The sequence below is a fragment of the Salmo salar genome, chromosome 09 (genome assembly GCF_965601325.2).
Source record: "Salmo salar chromosome 09, fSalSal1, whole genome shotgun sequence".
Lineage (NCBI taxonomy): Eukaryota > Metazoa > Chordata > Actinopteri > Salmoniformes > Salmonidae > Salmo > Salmo salar.
In genome coordinates this window covers 53,012,450-53,038,267 of record NC_138299.1, presented here as the reverse complement: position 1 = coordinate 53,038,267, position 25,818 = coordinate 53,012,450, and the positions used below count along the sequence as shown (strand labels likewise).

The window sequence follows — 25,818 nt, the reverse complement described above, 5'->3', positions numbered from 1 at the left end:
CCATATAATACCTAGTCACACCACTACCTAGTCACACCACTACCTAGTCACACCACTACCTAGTCACACCACTAGTACCATATAATACCTAGTCACACCACCACCTAGTCACACCACCACCTAGTCACACCACTACCTAGTCACACCACTAGTACCATATAATACCTAGTCACACCACTACCTAGTCACACCACTACCTAGTCACACCACTAGTACCATATAATACCTAGTCACACCACTACCTAGTCACACCATTACCTAGTCACACCACTAGTACCATATAATACCTAGTCATACCACTACCTAGTCACACCACTACCTAGTCACACCACTACCTAGTCACATCACTATCTAGTCACACCACTGCCTAGTCACACCACTACCTAGTCACACCACCACCACCTAGTCACACCACTACCTGGTCACACCACTACCTAGTCACATCACTATCTAGACACACCACTACCTAGTCACACCACCACCTAGTCACACCACCACCTAGTCACATCACTATCTAGTCACACCACTACCTAGTCACACCACCACCTAGTCACACCACCACCTAGTCACACCACCACCTAGTCACACCACCACCTAGTCACACCACTACCTAGTCACACCACTACCTAGTCACGCTGCTACCTAGTCACACCACTACCTAGTCACACCGCTACCTAGTCACACCGCCACCTAGTCACACCGCTACCTAGTCACACTGCCACCTAGTCACACCACTACCTAGTCACACCACCACCTAGTCACACCACTACCTAGTCACACCACTACCTAGTCACACCACTAGTACCATATAATACCTAGTCACACCACCACCTAGTCACACCACCACCTAGTCACACCACTACCTAGTCACACCACTAGTACCATATAATACCTAGTCACACCACTACCTAGTCACACCACTACCTAGTCACACCACTACCTAGTCACACCACTAGTACCATATAATACCTAGTCACACCACTACCTAGTCACACCACTACCTAGTCACACCACTAGTACCATATAATACCTAGTCACACCACTACCTAGTCACACCACTACCTAGTCACACCACTAGTACCATATAATACCTAGTCACACCACTACCTAGTCACACCACTACCTAGTCACACCACTACCTAGTCACACCACGTACCATATAATACCTAGTCACACCACTACCTAGTCACACCACTACCTAGTCACACCACTAGTACCATATAATACCTAGTCATACCACTACCTAGTCACACCACTACCTAGTCACACCACTATCCTAGTCACATCCACTACCTAGTCACACCACTGCCTAGTCACACCACTACCTAGTCACACCACCACCACCTAGTCACACCACTACCTAGTCACACCACTACCTAGTCACACCACTACCTAGTCACATCACTATCTAGACACACCACTACCTAGTCACACCACCACCTAGTCACACCACCACCTAGTCACATCACTATCTAGTCACACCACTACCTAGTCACACCACCACCTAGTCACACCACTACCTAGTCACACCACCACCTAGTCACACCACCACCTAGTCACACCACCACCTAGTCACACCACTACCTAGTCACACCACTACCTAGTCACGCTGCTACCTAGTCACACCACTACCTAGTCACACCGCTACCTAGTCACACCGCCACCTAGTCACACCGCTACCTAGTCACACTGCCACCTAGTCACACCACTACCTAGTCACACCACCACCTAGTCACACCACTACCTAGTCACACCACTACCTAGTCACACCACTAGTACCATATAATACCTAGTCACACCACTACCTAGTCACACCGCCACCTAGTCACACTACTACCTAGTCACACCGCTACCTAGTCACACCACTACCTAGTCACACCACCACCTAGTCACACCACTACCTAGTCACACCAACACCTAGTCACACCACCACCTAGTCACACCACCACCTAGTCACACCACTACCTAGTCACACCACTACCTAGTCACGCTGCTACCTAGTCACACCACTACCTAGTCACACGGCTACCTAGTCACACCGCCACCTAGTCACACCGCTACCTAGTCACACTGCCACCTAGTCACACCACTACCTAGTCACACCACCACCTAGTCACACCACTACCTAGTCACACCACTACCTAGTCACACCACTAGTACCATATAATACCTAGTCACACCACACCTAGTCACACCACTACCTAGTCACACCACTACCTAGTCACACTCACACCACTACCTAGTCACACCACTAGTACCATATAATACCTAGTCACACCACTACCTAGTCACACCACTACCTAGTCACACCACTACCTAGTCACACCACTAGTACCATATAATACCTAGTCACACCACTACCTAGTCACACCATTACCTAGTCACACCACTAGTACCATATAATACCTAGTCATACCACTACCTAGTCACACCACTACCTAGTACACCACTACCTAGTCACACCACTAGTACCATATAATACCTAGTCACACCACTACCTAGTCACACCACTACCTAGTCACACCACTAGTACCATATAATACCTAGTCATACCACTACCTAGTCACACCACTACCTAGTCACACCACTACCTAGTCACATCACTATCTAGTCACACCACTGCCTAGTCACACCACTACCTAGTCACACCACCACCACCTAGTCACACCACTACCTGGTCACACCACTACCTAGTCACACCACTACCTAGTCACACCACTACCTAGTCACACCACTACCTAGTCACACCACCACCTAGTCACACCACCACCTAGTCACATCACTATCTAGTCACACCACTACCTAGTCACACCACCACCTAGTCACACCACTACCTAGTCACACCACCACCTAGTCACACCACCACCTAGTCACACCACCACCTAGTCACACCACTACCTAGTCACACCACTACCTAGTCACACCACTACCTAGTCACGCTGCTACCTAGTCACACCACTACCTAGTCACACCGCTACCTAGTCACACCGCCACCTAGTCACACCGCTACCTAGTCACACTGCCACCTAGTCACACCACTACCTAGTCACACCACCACCTAGTCACACCACTACCTAGTCACACCACTACCTAGTCACACCACTAGTACCATATAATACCTAGTCACACCACTACCTAGTCACACCGCCACCTAGTCACACTACTACCTAGTCACACCGCTACCTAGTCACACCACTACCTAGTCACACACCACCTAGTCACACCACTACCTAGTCACACCACCACCTAGTCACACCACCACCTAGTCACACTACCTAGTCACACCACTACCTAGTCACACCACTATACCATACCTAGTCACACCACTACCTAGTCACACCACCACCTAGTCACACCACTACCTAGTCACACCACTAGTACCATATAATACCTAGTCACACCACTACCCAGTCACACCACTACCTAGTCACACCACTAGTACCATATAATACCTAGTCACACTACTAGTACCATATAATACCTAGTCACACCACTAGTACCATATAATACCTAGTCACACCACTACCTCGTCACACACTACCTAGTTACACCACTACCTAATCACACCACTAGTACCATATAATACCTAGTCACACCACTAGTACCATATAATACCTAGTCACACCACTACCTCGTCACACCACTAGTACCATATAATACCTAGTCACACCACTACCTAGTCACACCACTAGTACCATATAATACCTAGTCACACCACTACCTAGTCACACCACTACCTAGTCACACCACTAGTACCATATAATACCTAGTCACACCACTACCTAGTCACACCACTACCTAGTCACACCACTACCTAGTCACACCACTACCTAGTCACACCACCACCTAGTCACACCACTACCTAGTCACACCACTACCTAGTCACACCACTAGTACCATATAATACCTAGTCACACCACTACCTAGTCACACCACTACCTAGTCACACCACTACCTAGTCACACCACTAGTACCATATAATACCTAGTCACACCACCACCTAGTCACACCACCACCTAGTCACACCACTACCTAGTCACACCACTAGTACCATATAATACCTAGTCACACCACTACCTAGTCACACCACTACCTAGTCACACCACTAGTACCATATAATACCTAGCCTAGTCACACCACTACCTAGTCACACTCACTACCTAGTCACACCACTACCTAGTCACACCACCACCTAGTCACACCACTACCTAGTCACACCACCACCTAGTCACACCACCACCTAGTCACACCACTACCTAGTCACACCAGTCACACACCTAGTCACACCACTACCTAGTCACACCACTACCTAGTCACACCACTAGTACCATATAATACCTAGTCACACCACTACCTAGTCACACAACTACCTAGTCACACCACTACCTAGTCACACCACTAGTACCATATAATACCTAGTCACACCACCACCTAGTCACACCACCACCTAGTCACACCACCACCTAGTCACATCACTATCTAGTCACACCACTACCTAGTCACACCACCACCTAGTCACACCACCACCTAGTCACACCACTATCACACCACTACCTAGTCACACCACTACCTAGTCACACCACTAGTACCATATAATACCTAGTCACACCACTACCTAGTCACACCACTACCTAGTCACACCACTACCTAGTCACACCACTAGTACCATATAATACCTAGTCACACCACCACCTAGTCACACCACCACCTAGTCACACCACTACCTAGTCACACCACTAGTACCATATAATACCTAGTCACACCACTACCTAGTCACACCACTACCTAGTCACACCACTAGTACCATATAATACCTAGTCACACCACTACCTAGTCACACCATTACCTAGTCACACCACTAGTACCATATAATACCTAGTCATACCACTACCTAGTCACATCACTACCTAGTCACACCACTACCTAGTCACATCACTATCTAGTCACACCACTGCCTAGTCACACCACTACCTAGTCACACCACCACCACCTAGTCACACCACTACCTGGTCACACCACTACCTAGTCACACCACTACCTAGTCACACCACTACCTAGTCACATCACTATCTAGACACACCACTACCTAGTCACACCACCACCTAGTCACACCACCACCTAGTCACATCACTATCTAGTCACACCACTACCTAGTCACACCACCACCTAGTCACACCACCACCTAGTCACACCACCACCTAGTCACACCACCACCTAGTCACACCACTACCTAGTCACACCACTACCTAGTCACGCTGCTACCTAGTCACACCACTACCTAGTCACACCACTACCTAGTCACACCGCCACCTAGTCACACCGCTACCTAGTCACACTGCCACCTAGTCACACCACTACCTAGTCACACCACCACCTAGTCACACCACTACCTAGTCACACCACTACCTAGTCACACCACTAGTACCATATAATACCTAGTCACACCACCACCGAGTCACACCACCACCTAGTCACACCACTACCTAGTCACACCACTAGTACCATATAATACCTAGTCACACCACTACCTAGTCACACCACTACCTAGTCACACCACTACCTAGTCACACCACTAGTACCATATAATACCTAGTCACACCACTACCTAGTCACACCACTACCTAGTCACATCACTATCTAGACACACCACTACCTAGTCACACCACCACCTAGTCACACCACCACCTAGTCACATCACTATCTAGTCACACCACTACCTAGTCACACCACCACCTAGTCACACCACTACCTAATCACACCACCACCTAGTCACACCACCACCTAGTCACACCACCACCTAGTCACACCACTACCTAGTCACACCACTACCTAGTCACGCTGCTACCTAGTCACACCACTACCTAGTCACACCGCCACCTAGTCACACCGCCACCTAGTCACACCGCTACCTAGTCACACTGCCACCTAGTCACACCACTACCTAGTCACACCACCACCTAGTCACACCCCTACCTAGTCACACCACTACCTAGTCACACCACTAGTACCATATAATACCTAGTCACACCACTACCTACTCACACCGCCACCTAGTCACACTACTACCTAGTCACACCGCTACCTAGTCACACCACTACCTAGTCACACCACCACCTAGTCACACCACTACCTAGTCACACCAACACCTAGTCACACCACCACCTAGTCACACCACCACCTAGTCACACCACTACCTAGTCACACCACTACCTAGTCACGCTGCTACCTAGTCACACCACTACCTAGTCACACGGCTACCTAGTCACACCGCCACCTAGTCACACCGCTACCTAGTCACACTGCCACCTAGTCACACCACTACCTAGTCACACCACCACCTAGTCACACCACTACCTAGTCACACCACCACCTAGTCACACCACTACCTAGTCACACCAACACCTAGTCACACCACCACCTAGTCACACCACCACCTAGTCACACCACTACCTAGTCACACCACTACCTAGTCACGCTGCTACCTAGTCACACCACTACCTAGTCACACGGCTACCTAGTCACACCACCACCTAGTCACACCACTACCTAGTCACACCAACACCTAGTCACACCACCACCTAGTCACACCACCACCTAGTCACACCACTACCTAGTGTACCATATAATACCTAGTCACACCACTACCCAGTCACACCACTACCTAGTCACACCACTAGTACCATATAATACCTAGTCACACTACTAGTACCATATAATACCTATTCACACCACTAGTACCATATAATACCTAGTCACACTACTACCTCGTCACACCACTACCTAGTTACACCACTACCTAATCACACCACTAGTACCATATAATACCTAGTCACACCACTAGTACCATATAATACCTAGTCACACCACTACCTCGTCACACCACTAGTACCATATAATACCTAGTCACACCACTACCTAGTCACACCACTAGTACCATATAATACCTAGTCACACCACTACCTAGTCACACCATTACCTAGTCACACCACTAGTACCATATAATACCTAGTCATACCACTACCTAGTCACACCACTACCTAGTCACACCACTACCTAGTCACACCACTAGTACCATATAATACCTAGTCACACCACTACCTAGTCACACCACTACCTAGTCACACCACTACCTAGTCACACCACTAGTACCATATAATACCTAGTCACACCACTACCTAGTCACACCACTACCTAGTCACACCACTACCTAGTCACACCACTAGTACCATATAATACCTAGTCACACCACCACCTAGTCACACCACCACCTAGTCACACCACTACCTAGTCACACCACTAGTACCATATAATACCTAGTCACACCACTACCTAGTCACACCACTACCTAGTCACACCACTAGTACCATATAATACCTAGTCACACCACTACCTAGTCACACCATTACCTAGTCACACCACTAGTACCATATACTACCTAATCATACCACTACCTAGTCACACCACTACCTAGTCACACCACTACCTAGTCACACCACTATCTAGTCACACCACTACCTAGTCACACCACTACCTAGTCACACCACTACCTAGTCACGCTGCTACCTAGTCACACCACTACCTAGTCACACCGCTACCTAGTCACACCGCCACCTAGTCACACCGCTACCTAGTCACACTGCCACCTAGTCACACCACTACCTAGTCACACCACCACCTAGTCACACCCCTACCTAGTCACACCACTACCTAGTCACACCACTAGTACCATATAATACCTAGTCACACCACTACCTAGTCACACCGCCACCTAGTCACACTACTACCTAGTCACACCACTAGTACCATATAATACCTAGTCACACCACTACCCAGTCACATCACTACCTAGTCACACCACTAGTACCATATAATACCTAGTCACACTACTAGTACCATATAATACCTAGTCACACCACTAGTACCATATAATACCTAGTCACACCACTACCTCGTCACACCACTACCTAGTTACACCACTACCTAATCACACCACTAGTACCATATAATACCTAGTCACACCACTAGTACCATATAATACCTAGTCACACCACTACCTCGTCACACCACTAGTACCATATAATACCTAGTCACACCACTACCTAGTCACACCACTACCTAGTCACACCACTACGTAGTCACATCACTATCTAGTCACACCACCACCTAGTCACACCACTACCTAGTCACACCACTACCTAGTCACACCACTAGTACCATATAATACCTAGTCACACCACTACCTAGTCACACCACTACCTAGTCACACCACTAGTACCATATAATACCTAGTCACACCACTACCTAGTCACACCACTACCTAGTCACACCACTACCTAGTCACACCACTAGTACCATATAATACCTAGTCACACCACCACCTAGTCACACCACCACCTAGTCACACCACTACCTAGTCACACCACTAGTACCATATAATACCTAGTCACACCACTACCTAGTCACACCACTACCTAGTCACACCACTAGTACCATATAATACCTAGTCACACCACTACCTAGTCACACCATTACCTAGTCACACCACTAGTACCATATAATACCTAGTCATACCACTACCTAGTCACACCACTACCTAGTCACACCACTACCTAGTCACATCACTATCTAGTCACACCACTGCCTAGTCACACCACTACCTAGTCACACCACCACCACCTAGTCACACCACTACCTGGTCACACCACTACCTAGTCACACCACTACCTAGTCACATCACTATCTAGACACACCACTACCTAGTCACACCACCACCTAGTCACACCACCACCTAGTCACATCACTATCTAGTCACACCACTACCTAGTCACACCACCACCTAGTCACACCACCACCTAGTCACACCACCACCTAGTCACACCACCACCTAGTCACACCACTACCTAGTCACACCACTACCTAGTCACGCTGCTACCTAGTCACACCACTACCTAGTCACACCGCTACCTAGTCACACCGCCACCTAGTCACACCGCTACCTAGTCACACTGCCACCTAGTCACACCACTACCTAGTCACACCACCACCTAGTCACACCACTACCTAGTCACACCACTACCTAGTCACACCACTAGTACCATATAATACCTAGTCACACCACCACCGAGTCACACCACCACCTAGTCACACCACTACCTAGTCACACCACTAGTACCATATAATACCTAGTCACACCACTACCTAGTCACACCACTACCTAGTCACACCACTACCTAGTCACACCACTAGTACCATATAATACCTAGTCACACCACTACCTAGTCACACCACTACCTAGTCACATCACTATCTAGACACACCACTACCTAGTCACACCACCACCTAGTCACACCACCACCTAGTCACATCACTATCTAGTCACACCACTACCTAGTCACACCACCACCTAGTCACACCACTACCTAATCACACCACCACCTAGTCACACCACCACCTAGTCACACCACCACCTAGTCACACCACTACCTAGTCACACCACTACCTAGTCACGCTGCTACCTAGTCACACCACTACCTAGTCACACCGCCACCTAGTCACACCGCCACCTAGTCACACCGCTACCTAGTCACACTGCCACCTAGTCACACCACTACCTAGTCACACCACCACCTAGTCACACCCCTACCTAGTCACACCACTACCTAGTCACACCACTAGTACCATATAATACCTAGTCACACCACTACCTACTCACACCGCCACCTAGTCACACTACTACCTAGTCACACCGCCACCTAGTCACACCACTACCTAGTCACACCACCACCTAGTCACCACCTACTACCTAGTCACACCACCACCTAGTCACACCACCACCTAGTCACACCACCACCTTGTCACACCACTACGTAGCCACACCACTACCTAGTCACGCCGCTACCTAGTCACACCACTACCTAGTCACACCACTATCACACCACTACCTAGTCACACGGCTACCTAGTCACACCGCCACCTAGTCACACCGCTACCTAGTCACACTGCCACCTAGTCACACCACTACCTAGTCACACCACCACCTAGTCACACCACTACCTAGTCACACCACTACCTAGTCACACCACTAGTACCATATAATACCTAGTCACACCACTACCTAGTCACGCTGCTACCTAGTCACACCACTACCTAGTCACACCACTACCTAGTCACACCGCCACCTAGTCACACCGCTACCTAGTCACACTGCCACCTAGTCACACCACTACCTAGTCACACCACCACCTAGTCACACCACTACCTAGTCACACCACTACCTAGTCACACCACTAGTACCATATAATACCTAGTCACACCACCACCTAGTCACACCACCACCTAGTCACACCACTACCTAGTCACACCAATAGTACCATATAATACCTAGTCACACCACTACCTAGTCACACCACTACCTAGTCACACCACTACCTAGTCACACCACTAGTACCATATAATACCTAGTCACACCACTACCTAGTCACACCACTACCTAGTCACACCACTACCTAGTCACACCACTACCTAGTCACATCACTATCTAGTCACACCACTACCTAGTCACACCATTACCTAGTCACACCACTAGTACCATATAATACCTAGTCATACCACTACCTAGTCACACCACTACCTAGTCACACCACTACCTAGTCACACCACCACCACCTAGTCACACCACTACCTGGTCACACCACTACCTAGTCACACCACTACCTAGTCACACCACTACCTAGTCACATCACTATCTAGACACACCACTACCTAGTCACACCACCACCTAGTCACACCACCACCTAGTCACATCACTATCTAGTCACACCACTACCTAGTCACACCACCACCTAGTCACACCACTACCTAGTCACACCACCACCTAGTCACACCACCACCTAGTCACACCACTCCAGCCCCTACCTAGTCACGCTGCTACCTAGTCACACCACTACCTAGTCACACCGCTACCTAGTCACACCGCCACCTAGTCACACCGCTACCTAGTCACACTGCCACCTAGTCACACCACTACCTAGTCACACCACCACCTAGTCACACCACTACCTAGTCACACCACTAGTACCATAGTCACACTACCTAGTCACCACTACTACTACCTAGTCACACTACTACCTAGTCACACCGCCACCTAGTCACACTACTACCTAGTCACACCGCTACCTAGTCACACCACTACCTAGTCACACCACCACCTAGTCACACCACTAGTACCATATAATACCTAGTCACACCACCACCTAGTCACACCACCACCTAGTCACACCACTACCTAGTCACACCTACCTATCTAGTCACACCGCTACCTAGTCACACCATGCCACCTAGTCACACCACCACCTAGTCACACCACTACCTAGTCACACCACTACCTAGTCACACCACTAGTACCATATAATACCTAGTCACACCACTACCTAGTCACACCACTACCTAGTCACACCACTACCTAGTCACACCACTAGTACCATATAATACCTAGTCACACCACTACCTAGTCACACCATTACCTAGTCACACCACTAGTACCATATAATACCTAGTCATACCACTACCTAGTCACACCACTACCTAGTCACATCACTATCTAGTCACACCACTGCCTAGTCACACCACTACCTAGTCACACCACCACCACCTAGTCACACCACTACCTGGTCACACCACTACCTAGTCACACCACTACCTAGTCACACCACTACCTAGTCACATCACTATCTAGACACACCACTACCTAGTCACACCACCACCTAGTCACACCACCACCTAGTCACATCACTATCTAGTCACACCACTACCTAGTCACACCACCACCTAGTCACACCACTACCTAATCACACCACCACCTAGTCACACCACCACCTAGTCACACCACCACCTAGTCACACCACTACCTAGTCACACCACTACCTAGTCACGCTGCTACCTAGTCACACCACTACCTAGTCACACCGCTACCTAGTCACACCGCCACCTAGTCACACCGCTACCTAGTCACACTGCCACCTAGTCACACCACTACCTAGTCACACCACCACCTAGTCACACCCCTACCTAGTCACACCACTACCTAGTCACACCACTAGTACCATATAATACCTAGTCACACCACTACCTACTCACACCGCCACCTAGTCACACTACTACCTAGTCACACCGCTACCTAGTCACACCACTACCTAGTCACACCACCACCTAGTCACACCACTACCTAGTCACACCAACACCTAGTCACACCACCACCTAGTCACACCACCACCTAGTCACACCACTACCTAGTCACACCACTACCTAGTCACGCTGCTACCTAGTCACACCACTACCTAGTCACACGGCTACCTAGTCACACCGCCACCTAGTCACACCGCTACCTAGTCACACTGCCACCTAGTCACACCACTACCTAGTCACACCACCACCTAGTCACACCACTACCTAGTCACACCACTACCTAGTCACACCACTAGTACCATATAATACCTAGTCACACCACTACCTAGTCACACCACTACCTAGTCACACCACTACCTAGTCACACCACTAGTACCATATAATACCTAGTCACACCACTACCTAGTCACACCACCACCTAGTCACACCACTACCTAGTCACACCACTAGTACCATATAATACCTAGTCACACCACTACCCAGTCACACCCCTACCTAGTCACACCACTAGTACCATATAATACCTAGTCACACTACTAGTACCATATAATACCTAGTCACACCACTAGTACCATATAATACCTAGTCACACCACGACCTCGTCACACCACTACCTAGTTACACCACTACCTAATCACACCACTAGTACCATATAATACCTAGTCACACCACTAGTACCATATAATACCTAGTCACACCACTACCTCGTCACACCACTAGTACCATATAATACCTAGTCACACCACTACCTAGTCACACCACTAGTACCATATAATACCTAGTCACACCACTACCTAGTCACACCATTACCTAGTCACACCACTAGTACCATATAATACCTAGTCATACCACTACCTAGTCACACCACTACCTAGTCACACCACTACCTAGTCACACCACTAGTACCATATAATACCTAGTCACACCACTACCTAGTCACACCACTACCTAGTCACACCACTACCTAGTCACACCACTAGTACCATATAATACCTAGTCACACCACTACCTAGTCACACCACTACCTAGTCACACCACTACCTAGTCACACCACTAGTACCATATAATACCTAGTCACACCACCACCTAGTCACACCACCACCTAGTCACACCACTACCTAGTCACACCACTAGTACCATATAATACCTAGTCACACCACTACCTAGTCACACCACTACCTAGTCACACCACTAGTACCATATAATACCTAGTCACACCACTACCTAGTCACACCATTACCTAGTCACACCACTAGTACCATATAATACCTAATCATACCACTACCTAGTCACACCACTACCTAGTCACACCACTACCTAGTCACACCACTATCTAGTCACACCACTACCTAGTCACACCACTACCTAGTCACACCACTACCTAGTCACGCTGCTACCTAGTCACACCACTACCTAGTCACACCGCTACCTAGTCACACCGCCACCTAGTCACACCGCTACCTAGTCACACTGCCACCTAGTCACACCACTACCTAGTCACACCACCACCTAGTCACACCCCTACCTAGTCACACCACTACCTAGTCACACCACTAGTACCATATAATACCTAGTCACACCACTACCTAGTCACACCGCCACCTAGTCACACTACTACCTAGTCACACCACTAGTACCATATAATACCTAGTCACACCACTACCCAGTCACACCACTACCTAGTCACACCGCCACCTAGTCACACTACTACCTAGTCACACCACTAGTACCATATAATACCTAGTCACACCACTACCCAGTCACACCACTACCTAGTCACACCACTAGTACCATATAATACCTAGTCACACTACTAGTACCATATAATACCTAGTCACACCACTAGTACCATATAATACCTAGTCACACCACTACCTCGTCACACCACTACCTAGTTACACCACTACCTAATCACACCACTAGTACCATATAATACCTAGTCACACCACTAGTACCATATAATACCTAGTCACACCACTACCTCGTCACACCACTAGTACCATATAATACCTAGTCACACCACCACCTAGTCACACCACTACCTAGTCACACCACTACCTAGTCACACCACTAGTACCATATAATACCTAGTCACACCACTACCTAGTCACACCACCACCTAGTCACACCACTACCTAGTCACACCACTAGTACCATATAATACCTAGTCACACCACTACCTAGTCACACCACTACCTAGTCACACCACTAGTACCATATAATACCTAGTCACACCACTACCTAGTCACACCATTACCTAGTCACACCACTAGTACCATATAATACCTAGTCATACCACTACCTAGTCACACCACTACCTAGTCACACCACTACCTAGTCACATCACTATCTAGTCACACCACTGCCTAGTCACACCACTACCTAGTCACACCACTACCTAGTCACACCACTACCTGGTCACACCACTACCTAGTCACACCACTACCTAGTCACACCACTACCTAGTCACATCACTATCTAGACACACCACTACCTAGTCACACCGCCACCTAGTCACACCACCACCTAGTCACATCACTATCTAGTCACACCACTACCTAGTCACACCACCACCTAGTCACACCACCACCTAGTCACACCACCACCTAGTCACACCACCACCTAGTCACACCACTACCTAGTCACACCACTACCTAGTCACGCTGCTACCTAGTCACACCACTACCTAGTCACACCACTACCTAGTCACACCGCCACCTAGTCACACCGCTACCTAGTCACACTGCCACCTAGTCACACCACTACCTAGTCACACCACCACCTAGTCACACCACTACCTAGTCACACCACTACCTAGTCACACCACTAGTACCATATAATACCTAGTCACACCACCACCGAGTCACACCACCACCTAGTCACACCACTACCTAGTCACACCACTAGTACCATATAATACCTAGTCACACCACTACCTAGTCACACCACTACCTAGTCACACCACTACCTAGTCACACCACTAGTACCATATAATACCTAGTCACACCACTACCTAGTCACACCACTACCTAGTCACATCACTATCTAGACACACCACTACCTAGTCACACCACCACCTAGTCACACCACCACCTAGTCACATCACTATCTAGTCACACCACTACCTAGTCACACCACCACCTAGTCACACCACTACCTAATCACACCACCACCTAGTCACACCACCACCTAGTCACACCACCACCTAGTCACACCACTACCTAGTCACACCACTACCTAGTCACGCTGCTACCTAGTCACACCACTACCTAGTCACACCGCCACCTAGTCACACCGCCACCTAGTCACACCGCTACCTAGTCACACTGCCACCTAGTCACACCACTACCTAGTCACACCACCACCTAGTCACACCCCTACCTAGTCACACCACTACCTAGTCACACCACTAGTACCATATAATACCTAGTCACACCACTACCTACTCACACCGCCACCTAGTCACACTACTACCTAGTCACACCGCTACCTAGTCACACCACTACCTAGTCACACCACCACCTAGTCACACCACTACCTAGTCACACCAACACCTAGTCACACCACCACCTAGTCACACCACCACCTAGTCACACCACTACCTAGTCACACCACTACCTAGTCACGCTGCTACCTAGTCACACCACTACCTAGTCACACGGCTACCTAGTCACACCGCCACCTAGTCACACCGCTACCTAGTCACACTGCCACCTAGTCACACCACTACCTAGTCACACCACCACCTAGTCACACCACTACCTAGTCACACCACTACCTAGTCACACCACTAGTACCATATATAACCTAGTCACACCACTACCTAGTCACACCACTACCTAGTCACACCACTACCTAGTCACACCACTAGTACCATATAATACCTAGTCACACCACCACCTAGTCACACCACCACCTAGTCACACCACTACCTAGTCACACCACTACCTAGTCACGCTGCTACCTAGTCACACCACTACCTAGTCACACGGCTACCTAGTCACACCGCCACCTAGTCACACCGCTACCTAGTCACACTGCCACCTAGTCACACCACTACCTAGTCACACCACCACCTAGTCACACCACTACCTAGTCACACCACTACCTAGTCACACCACTAGTACCATATAATACCTAGTCACACCACTACCTAGTCACGCTGCTACCTAGTCACACCACTACCTAGTCACACCACTACCTAGTCACACCGCCACCTAGTCACACCGCTACCTAGTCACACTGCCACCTAGTCACACCACTACCTAGTCACACCACCACCTAGTCACACCACTACCTAGTCACACCACTACCTAGTCACACCACTAGTACCATATAATACCTAGTCACACCACCACCTAGTCACACCACCACCTAGTCACACCACTACCTAGTCACACCAATAGTACCATATAATACCTAGTCACACCACTACCTAGTCACACCACTACCTAGTCACACCACTACCTAGTCACACCACTAGTACCATATAATACCTAGTCACACCACTACCTAGTCACACCATTACCTAGTCACACCACTAGTACCATATAATACCTAGTCATACCACTACCTAGTCACACCACTACCTAGTCACACCACTACCTAGTCACACCACTAGTACCATATAATACCTAGTCACACCACTACCTAGTCACACCACTACCTAGTCACACCACTAGTACCATATAATACCTAGTCACACCACTACCTAGTCACACCATTACCTAGTCACACCACTAGTACCATATAATACCTAGTCATACCACTACCTAGTCACACCACTACCTAGTCACATCACTATCTAGTCACACCACTGCCTAGTCACACCACTACCTAGTCACACCACCACCACCTAGTCACACCACTACCTGGTCACACCACTACCTAGTCACACCACTACCTAGTCACACCACTACCTAGTCACATCACTATCTAGACACACCACTACCTAGTCACACCACCACCTAGTCACACCACCACCTAGTCACATCACTATCTAGTCACACCACTACCTAGTCACACCACCACCTAGTCACACCACTACCTAATCACACCACCACCTAGTCACACCACCACCTAGTCACACCACCACCTAGTCACACCACTACCTAGTCACACCACTACCTAGTCACGCTGCTACCTAGTCACACCACTACCTAGTCACACCGCTACCTAGTCACACCGCCACCTAGTCACACCGCTACCTAGTCACACTGCCACCTAGTCACACCACTACCTAGTCACACCACCACCTAGTCACACCCCTACCTAGTCACACCACTACCTAGTCACACCACTAGTACCATATAATACCTAGTCACACCACTACCTACTCACACCGCCACCTAGTCACACTACTACCTAGTCACACCGCTACCTAGTCACACCACTACCTAGTCACACCACCACCTAGTCACACCACTACCTAGTCACACCAACACCTAGTCACACCACCACCTAGTCACACCACCACCTAGTCACACCACTACCTAGTCACACCACTACCTAGTCACGCTGCTACCTAGTCACACCACTACCTAGTCACACGGCTACCTAGTCACACCGCCACCTAGTCACACCGCTACCTAGTCACACTGCCACCTAGTCACACCACTACCTAGTCACACCACCACCTAGTCACACCACTACCTAGTCACACCACTACCTAGTCACACCACTAGTACCATATAATACCTAGTCACACCACTACCTAGTCACACCACTACCTAGTCACACCACTACCTAGTCACACCACTAGTACCATATAATACCTAGTCACACCACTACCTAGTCACACCACCACCTAGTCACACCACTACCTAGTCACACCACTAGTACCATATAATACCTAGTCACACCACTACCCAGTCACACCCCTACCTAGTCACACCACTAGTACCATATAATACCTAGTCACACTACTAGTACCATATAATACCTAGTCACACCACTAGTACCATATAATACCTAGTCACACCACGACCTCGTCACACCACTACCTAGTTACACCACTACCTAATCACACCACTAGTACCATATAATACCTAGTCACACCACTAGTACCATATAATACCTAGTCACACCACTACCTCGTCACACCACTAGTACCATATAATACCTAGTCACACCACTACCTAGTCACACCACTAGTACCATATAATACCTAGTCACACCACTACCTAGTCACACCATTACCTAGTCACACCACTAGTACCATATAATACCTAGTCATACCACTACCTAGTCACACCACTACCTAGTCACACCACTACCTAGTCACACCACTAGTACCATATAATACCTAGTCACACCACTACCTAGTCACACCACTACCTAGTCACACCACTACCTAGTCACACCACTAGTACCATATAATACCTAGTCACACCACTACCTAGTCACACCACTACCTAGTCACACCACTACCTAGTCACACCACTAGTACCATATAATACCTAGTCACACCACCACCTAGTCACACCACCACCTAGTCACACCACTACCTAGTCACACCACTAGTACCATATAATACCTAGTCACACCACTACCTAGTCACACCACTACCTAGTCACACCACTAGTACCATATAATACCTAGTCACACCACTACCTAGTCACACCATTACCTAGTCACACCACTAGTACCATATAATACCTAATCATACCACTACCTAGTCACACCACTACCTAGTCACACCACTACCTAGTCACACCACTATCTAGTCACACCACTACCTAGTCACACCACTACCTAGTCACACCACTACCTAGTCACGCTGCTACCTAGTCACACCACTACCTAGTCACACCGCTACCTAGTCACACCGCCACCTAGTCACACCGCTACCTAGTCACACTGCCACCTAGTCACACCACTACCTAGTCACACCACCACCTAGTCACACCCCTACCTAGTCACACCACTACCTAGTCACACCACTAGTACCATATAATACCTAGTCACACCACTACCTAGTCACACCGCCACCTAGTCACACTACTACCTAGTCACACCACTAGTACCATATAATACCTAGTCACACCACTACCCAGTCACACCACTACCTAGTCACACCGCCACCTAGTCACACTACTACCTAGTCACACCACTAGTACCATATAATACCTAGTCACACCACTACCCAGTCACACCACTACCTAGTCACACCACTAGTACCATATAATACCTAGTCACACTACTAGTACCATATAATACCTAGTCACACCACTAGTACCATATAATACCTAGTCACACCACTACCTCGTCACACCACTACCTAGTTACACCACTACCTAATCACACCACTAGTACCATATAATACCTAGTCACACCACTAGTACCATATAATACCTAGTCACACCACTACCTCGTCACACCACTAGTACCATATAATACCTAGTCACACCACCACCTAGTCACACCACCACCTAGTCACACCACTACCTAGTCACACCACTAGTACCATATAATACCTAGTCACACCACTACCTAGTCACACCACTACCTAGTCACACCACTACCTAGTCACACCACTAGTACCATATAATACCTAGTCACACCACTACCTAGTCACACCACTACCTAGTCACATCACTATCTAGACACACCACTACCTAGTCACACCACCACCTAGTCACACCACCACCTAGTCACATCACTATCTAGTCACACCACCACCTAGTCACACCACTACCTAATCACACCACCACCTAGTCACACCACCACCTAGTCACACCACCACCTAGTCACACCACTACCTAGTCACGCTGCTACCTAGTCACACCACTACCTAGTCACACCGCTACCTAGTCACACCGCCACCTAGTCACACCGCTACCTAGTCACACTGCCACCTAGTCACACCACTACCTAGTCACACCACCACCTAGTCACACCCCTACCTAGTCACACCACTACCTAGTCACACCACTAGTACCATATAATACCTAGTCACACCACTACCTACTCACACCGCCACCTAGTCACACTACTACCTAGTCACACCGCTACCTAGTCACACCACTACCTAGTCACACCACCACCTAGTCACACCACTACCTAGTCACACCAACACCTAGTCACACCACCACCTAGTCACACCACCACCTAGTCACACCACTACCTAGTCACACCACTACCTAGTCACGCTGCTACCTAGTCACACCACTACCTAGTCACACGGCTACCTAGTCACACCGCCACCTAGTCACACCGCTACCTAGTCACACTGCCACCTAGTCACACCACTACCTAGTCACACCACCACCTAGTCACACCACTACCTAGTCACACCACTACCTAGTCACACCACTAGTACCATATATAACCTAGTCACACCACTACCTAGTCACACCACTACCTAGTCACACCACTACCTAGTCACACCACTAGTACCATATAATACCTAGTCACACCACCACCTAGTCACACCACCACCTAGTCACACCACTACCTAGTCACACCACTACCTAGTCACGCTGCTACCTAGTCACACCACTACCTAGTCACACGGCTACCTAGTCACACCGCCACCTAGTCACACCGCTACCTAGTCACACTGCCACCTAGTCACACCACTACCTAGTCACACCACCACCTAGTCACACCACTACCTAGTCACACCACTACCTAGTCACACCACTAGTACCATATAATACCTAGTCACACCACTACCTAGTCACGCTGCTACCTAGTCACACCACTACCTAGTCACACCACTACCTAGTCACACCGCCACCTAGTCACACCGCTACCTAGTCACACTGCCACCTAGTCACACCACTACCTAGTCACACCACCACCTAGTCACACCACTACCTAGTCACACCACTACCTAGTCACACCACTAGTACCATATAATACCTAGTCACACCACCACCTAGTCACACCACCACCTAGTCACACCACTACCTAGTCACACCACTAGTACCATATAATACCTAGTCACACCACTACCTAGTCACACCACTACCTAGTCACACCACTACCTAGTCACACCACTAGTACCATATAATACCTAGTCACACCACTACCTAGTCACACCATTACCTAGTCACACCACTAGTACCATATAATACCTAGTCATACCACTACCTAGTCACACCACTACCTAGTCACACCACTACCTAGTCACACCACTAGTACCATATAATACCTAGTCACACCACTACCTAGTCACACCACTACCTAGTCACACCACTAGTACCATATAATACCTAGTCACACCACTACCTAGTCACACCATTACCTAGTCACACCACTAGTACCATATAATACCTAGTCATACCACTACCTAGTCACACCACTACCTAGTCACACCACTACCTAGTCACATCACTATCTAGTCACACCACTGCCTAGTCACACCACTACCTAGTCACACCACCACCACCTAGTCACACCACTACCTGGTCACACCACTACCTAGTCACACCACTACCTAGTCACACCACTACCTAGTCACATCACTATCTAGACACACCACTACCTAGTCACACCACCACCTAGTCACACCACCACCTAGTCACATCACTATCTAGTCACACCACTACCTAGTCACACCACCACCTAGTCACACCACTACCTAATCACACCACCACCTAGTCACACCACCACCTAGTCACACCACCACCTAGTCACACCACTACCTAGTCACACCACTACCTAGTCACACCACTACCTAGTCACGCTGCTACCTAGTCACACCACTACCTAGTCACACCGCTACCTAGTCACACCGCCACCTAGTCACACCGCTACCTAGTCACACTGCCACCTAGTCACACCACTACCTAGTCACACCACCACCTAGTCACACCCCTACCTAGTCACACCACTACCTAGTCACACCACTAGTACCATATAATACCTAGTCACACCACTACCTACTCACACCGCCACCTAGTCACACTACTACCTAGTCACACCGCTACCTAGTCACACCACTACCTAGTCACACCACCACCTAGTCACACCACTACCTAGTCACACCAACACCTAGTCACACCACCACCTAGTCACACCACCACCTAGTCACACCACTACCTAGTCACACCACTACCTAGTCACGCTGCTACCTAGTCACACGGCTACCTAGTCACACGGCTACCTAGTCACACGGCCACCTAGTCACACCGCCACCTAGTCACACTGCCACCTAGTCACACCACTACCTAGTCACACCACCACCTAGTCACACCACTACCTAGTCACACCACTACCTAGTCACACCACTAGTACCATATAATACCTAGTCACACCACTACCTAGTCACACCACTACCTAGTCACACCACTACCTCGTCACACCACTAGTACCATATAATACCTAGTCACACCACTACCTAGTCACACCACCACCTAGTCACACCACTACCTAGTCACACCACTAGTACCATATAATACCTAGTCACACCACTACCCAGTCACACCCCTACCTAGTCACACCACTAGTACCATATAATACCTAGTCACACTACTAGTACCATATAATACCTAGTCACACCACTAGTACCATATAATACCTAGTCACACCACGACCTCGTCACACCACTACCTAGTTACACCACTACCTAATCACACCACTAGTACCATATAATACCTAGTCACACCACTAGTACCATATAATACCTAGTCACACCACTACCTCGTCACACCACTAGTACCATATAATACCTAGTCACACCACTACCTAGTCACACCACTAGTACCATATAATACCTAGTCACACCACTACCTAGTCACACCATTACCTAGTCACACCACTAGTACCATATAATACCTACAGCCTTCCCTGTAGCTCAGTTGGTAGAGCATGGTGTTTGCAACGCCAGGGTTGTGGGTTCGATTCCCACGGGGGGCCAGCAAAAAAAATGTATGAAATTGTATGAAATGTATGCATTCACTACTGTAAGTCGCTCTGGATAAGAGCGTCTGCTAAATGACTAAAATGTAAATGTAAAAATGTAGTCATACCACTACCTAGTCACACCACTACCTAGTCACACCACTACCTAGTCACACCACTACCTAGTCACACCACTAGTACCATATAATACCTAGTCACACCACTACCTAGTCACACCACTACCTAGTCACACCACTACCTAGTCACACCACTAGTACCATATAATACCTAGTCACACCACTACCTAGTCACACCACTACCTAGTCACACCACTACCTAGTCACACCACTAGTACCATATAATACCTAGTCACACCACCACCTAGTCACACCACCACCTAGTCACACCACTACCTAGTCACACCACTAGTACCATATAATACCTAGTCACACCACTACCTAGTCACACCACTACCTAGTCACACCACTAGTACCATATAATACCTAGTCACACCACTACCTAGTCACACCATTACCTAGTCACACCACTAGTACCATATAATACCTAATCATACCACTACCTAGTCACACCACTACCTAGTCACACCACTACCTAGTCACACCACTATCTAGTCACACCACTACCTAGTCACACCACTACCTAGTCACGCCGCTACCTAGTCACACCACTACCTAGTCACACCGCTACCTAGTCACACCGCCACCTAGTCACACTGCCACCTAGTCACACCACTACCTAGTCACACCACTACCTAGTCACACCACTAGTACCATATAATACCTAGTCACACCACTACCTAGTCACACCGCCACCTAGTCACACTACTACCTAGTCACACCACTAGTACCATATAATACCTAGTCACACCACTACCCAGTCACACCACTACCTAGTCACACCACTAGTACCATATAATACCTAGTCACACTACTAGTACCATATAATACCTAGTCACACCACTAGTACCATATAATACCTAGTCACACCACTACCTCGTCACACCACTAGTACCATATAATACCTAGTCACACCACTACCTAGTCACACCACTAGCTAGTCACACCACTACCTAGTCACATCACTATCTAGTCACACCACCACCTAGTCACACCACTACCTAGTCACACCACTACCTAGTCACACCACTAGTACCATATAATACCTAGTCACACCACTACCTAGTCACACCACTACCTAGTCACACCACTAGTACCATATAATACCTAGTCACACCACTACCTAGTCACACCACTAGTACCATATAATACCTAGTCACACCACCACCTAGTCACACCACCACCTAGTCACACCACTACCTAGTCACACCACTAGTACCATATAATACCTAGTCACACCACTACCTAGTCACACCACTACCTAGTCACACCACTAGTACCATATAATACCTAGTCACACCACTACCTAGTCACACCATTACCTAGTCACACCACTAGTACCATATAATACCTAGTCATACCACTACCTAGTCACACCACTACCTAGTCACACCACTACCTAGTCACATCACTATCTAGTCACACCACTGCCTAGTCACACCACCACCACCTAGTCACACCACTACCTGGTCACACCACTACCTAGTCACACCACTACCTAGTCACACCACTACCTAGTCACACCTCCAGCCTCACTCTAGACACACCACTACCTAGTCACACCACCACCTAGTCACACCACCACCTAGTCACATCACTATCTAGTCACACCACTACCTAGTCACACCACCACCTAGTCACACCACCACCTAGTCACACCACCACCTAGTCACACCACTACCTAGTCACACCACTACCTAGTCACGCTGCTACCTAGTCACACCACTACCTAGTCACACCACTACCTAGTCACACCGCCACCTAGTCACACCGCTACCTAGTCACACTGCCACCTAGTCACACCACTACCTAGTCACACCACCACCTAGTCACACCACTACCTAGTCACACCACTACCTAGTCACACCACTAGTACCATATAATACCTAGTCACACCACCACCTAGTCACACCACCACCTAGTCACCCACCCAGCCCCCTAGTACCATATAATACCTAGTCACACCACTACCTAGTCACACCACTACCTAGTCACACCACTACCTAGTCACACCACTAGTACCATATAATACCTAGTCACACCACTACCTAGTCACACCATTACCTAGTCACACCACTAGTACCATATAATACCTAGTCATACCACTACCTAGTCACACCACTACCTAGTCACACCACTACCTAGTCACACCACTAGTACCATATAATACCTAGTCACACCACTACCTAGTCACACCACTACCTAGTCACACCACTACCTAGTCACACCACTAGTACCATATAATACCTAGTCACACCACTACCTAGTCACACCACCACCTAGTCACACCACTACCTAATCACACCACCACCTAGTCACACCACCACCTAGTCACACCACCACCTAGTCACACCACTACCTAGTCACACCACTACCTAGTCACGCTGCTACCTAGTCACACCACTACCTAGTCACACCGCTACCTAGTCACACCGCCACCTAGTCACACCGCTACCTAGTCACACTGCCACCTAGTCACACCACTACCTAGTCACACCACCACCTAGTCACACCCCTACCTAGTCACACCACTACCTAGTCACACCACTAGTACCATATAATACCTAGTCACACCACTACCTACTCACACCGCCACCTAGTCACACTACTACCTAGTCACACCGCTACCTAGTCACACCACCACCTAGTC

The 25,818-nt window shown here is 48.5% G+C and overlaps 1 protein-coding gene and 1 long non-coding RNA gene across 4 annotated transcripts in view; both read right to left on the bottom strand.

Annotated features, from left to right (window-relative positions):
- slc39a8 (solute carrier family 39 member 8) overlaps positions 1–25,818 on the bottom strand; it is a 96,881-nt gene that overhangs the window by 62,243 nt on the left and 8,820 nt on the right. The gene's annotated exons all lie outside the window — the stretch shown is intronic.
- Positions 4,161–24,684, bottom strand: LOC145858021 (uncharacterized). Of its 2 annotated transcripts, none has more exons than XR_014378770.1 (3): positions 15,213–24,683; positions 11,369–14,629; positions 4,161–4,256 (listed from the first exon to the last, which is right to left on the bottom strand). It is a non-coding gene; the product is annotated as an uncharacterized LOC145858021 (long non-coding RNA). The 2 variants fall into 2 exon arrangements; XR_014378771.1 differs by lacking the exon at positions 4,161–4,256 and having other exon boundaries at positions 11,307–14,629; positions 15,213–16,788; positions 16,972–24,684.